At 34.7% G+C, this 3,394-nt stretch overlaps 1 pseudogene; it reads left to right on the top strand.

The window, feature by feature from the left end:
* The first annotated feature begins 967 nt into the window (after positions 1-967).
* LOC100296599 (large ribosomal subunit protein eL32-like) lies at positions 968-1,376 on the top strand (annotated as a pseudogene).
* Positions 1,377-3,394: the final 2,018 nt, after the last annotated feature.

Raw genomic sequence — 3,394 nt, 5'->3', positions numbered from 1 at the left:
ATAGTCCATGGGCTTGCAAAGAGTCAGACACGACTGAGCGATTGTCACTCTCTATACATATACATTGGGCTTCCCAGATAGTTCAGTGGTAGAGAATATGCTTGCCAATGCAAGAGATGCAGGTTCAGCCCCTGGGTCGGGAAGATCCCTTGGAGGAGAAAATGGCGACCCACTCTAGTATTGTTGCCTGGGAAATCCCACGGACAGAAGAGCCTGGTGAGCTACAGTCCATAGGGTCACAAAGAGACACGACTGAAGCACGCACATACTTCTATTTGAATACGTTTCAATCATAAATACTATAGTATTCAGGTTGTTGAATCTATGGATGCAGAACAGTATATAAGAAGGAACCACACAGAGTGAGGGCCATTTATAAGTTAGACTCAGATTTTCAACTGTGTGGAGGGTTGTTCAACAACTCTCTCATTGTTCAAAAGTAAACTGTACATTGTGATTCAGCTTCTCTTTGTACCATATCTTGCCTTTCTCACATTCTTACAGGCGAACTTCCCAAGAACACTGTCTAGCAACTTTTCTGTTAAAAATTCACATGTTCAGGAAACGTGAGCTAAGATAGTACCAACACAAATCCCAGAACTTCCATTTCTTTAAAATATGTTATTGTTTAAATTAAAAAAAAAATTGTGGGGCTTATGACATAGGTAGATGTAGATTGTTTCACAATAAAAGTAAAAAGTAGATGTGGGAATAATAGTAATATTCCTTTTATACTGAAGAGACATAATATTACTTGAAGAAAGACTGATAAGACACATATTGCAAATCCTAGAGCTTCTACTGTATAAACTTAAAAATTATAGCTAAGCTAGTAAGATATGACCATGGTAGAGAAAGAATAATGAAAATATTTAAATAGTCAGAATTCAGAGACAAATAACAAAAAATATGGCACACTCTTTTCCTTGGTGCTGCCTGTGGAGGTGGTAGTCATTTCTTTGGCATCATGGTCACCCTCAGACCTCTCATGAAGTCAAAGATTACCACAAAGAGGAGCAAGAAGTCCATTCAGTGCCAGTCAGACCGATTATGTCAGAATTAAATGGAATTGGTAGAAACCCCGTGGAATCAGCAGTAAGGCACACAGAAGATTCAGGGGCCAGATCTTGATGCCCAGCATTGGTTATTGGAGAAACAAGAAGACAAAGCATGTGCTGCCCAGGGGCTTCTGGCAGTTCCTCATCCACAGCGTCAAGGAACTTGAAACACTGCTGATGTGCAACACACATTACTGTGCTGTGATTGCTCACATCGTCTCCTCCAAGAAACTCAGAGCCATTGTGGAAAGAGCAGCCTGGCTGGCCATCAGAGTCACCAATCCCAATGCCAGTCTGCACAGCAAAGAAAATGAATAGATAGCTTGTGTGCACATTATATTTGTGTTAAAACCATAAAACTAAAAAATATATATATATATATATGTGGGATAAATTGAAAACAAATAGCCAGATCATACTTTAAAACAACCATATAAATTATTAGATTAATTATAAATGTGCTAAACTTTTCAAATAAATGGCAAAGGATATTACACTGCATTTTAGAACTAAATCCAATTGTATATTGTCTAGAGAAAATAAATTTTAAATATGAAGTTGCAGATTGTCTGAGAGAAGGATGGAAAAGTGTACAGCGAAGTCCTCAAACCTAGGAGTATTAATAAAGATGAAAAGGAGCATTTCATAAAAAAAAAGTGTGAGCTCAACATGAAAATATAATAATTCTGAAGCTCTAATAATAGAGATTCATAAACTTATGAAGCAAAAATTGAAAAAGTCTATAAACAAAATTAGACAAATCCACAATTATGGTTGAAATTTCTGCAGAAAATTACAAGGATATAAAAGACTTGAATAAATTATCAATCAACAGTCATATTGAAATTTATAGAATAATTCACCCAACAATACAAAGTGTTTTCAAAGAGCACATTCAACAAGTGGAGCATAAAATTGATTAATGCTTCACTGAAAAAATGATACCAAGCAGTTGTTTGGGACACCTTTCATTTGATTTCACGTTAAATGGAAGCATGTTACGGGGATGACTCCTTTATGGTTATCCAGACTTTGAAGTACACACATCATTTATTAAAGATAATAGGAGCAATTTCATTTGGAAAGCAGGACTTTCTGTCTGCTTAATACTACAGTAGTATTTACTACATTAGTTGGAAATGCCCTATGACTAACTTTCCATTCCTTAACTGGTAGGGCATATTTTCTCCAGTGTGGATCCCTCAGATACTTTGTAATGTTATGTAAGAAATTTCAAGGAATTTTATGCCATTTTTAGCTTGTTACTTATATGTGATTATCCTGAAAAACAATCTCTTTCCCCTCAAATTCACTATGTATCTATTAATTATGTTTAATTACTCTATCTTAGTACTTCCATATTGAAGAATGGGCTCAGAAGTATACAGCCTTTTGATTATGTGATTTTTAGAATGAATGGTTTGTTTGGTATATTCCCTAGCATCATCTCCCTGGGCTCTTAAGTTGTATTAATTTTGGGCAGTTCATGTGATGGTGTTTTTAATTATAGCCTATTTAGTAGTTTTATCCTTTAAGATCACAAAAATTTTGTTTGATGTTTTCTTAAAATAGTTGTGGTGTATCCAAACAATAAATTGAAACTACTAGGCACCCAGCATTTACAAATATCAAAAAATATGCTGAGCTACCTAGGGCACAAAAGAACACACACTATATGAACCCATGTATATACTATCACAGAATAGGTAAACCTAATCCGTAGTAGTAGCATGTCAGTTATTGCCTAAGCCAGAGGTGAGGGTGGATAAAATGCAAACAAGGAAGACTGGCAGGGGATTATCATGGAAATATTCCGTATCTTGATAGGGTTGATGAACATATGGGTGTATACATTTGACAAACTCACCAAATTGTAAACTTAAAATATGTGCTTTGTTATCGAATGTAGATCACATTTCAGTAAATTTAATGAGTAAAAACAAAACAAAAACAAAAAGCTATTGTGTAGAAAGAAGAATGGAAGTAGAGAGATTAGCTAGAGTGCTGTGAATAATCTGAACAATGATGGTTTACATAATAGAAATGAAAACAAAACAGATTTAGGATATATTTTGAAGGCAAATTGTACATGATATCTTGATAATTTATATATGTACATTTGACAGTGAGGATTCTGATGGATAATGAGCAATAATGAAAATCCCTGAAAATTTGGCTTAAATTGGATGGAGTTATTTATTCAAAAAAGTTAATCTGAAAAAACAGCTAGTTTGGTAGTTGAGTTATATGGAGAATCAAGAGTTCTATCTTGACTGTGTTAATTTTAAGATGCTTTTTAAAATGCCTGTGGACAAATATTCAGTGGATGTTGGATA

Source organism: Bos taurus, chromosome 7 (assembly GCF_002263795.3).
Source record: "Bos taurus isolate L1 Dominette 01449 registration number 42190680 breed Hereford chromosome 7, ARS-UCD2.0, whole genome shotgun sequence".
Taxonomy (NCBI): Eukaryota; Metazoa; Chordata; class Mammalia; order Artiodactyla; family Bovidae; genus Bos; species Bos taurus.
Note: the sequence above shows the minus strand (reverse complement) of the source record. Positions and strands in the feature narration are given on the sequence as shown.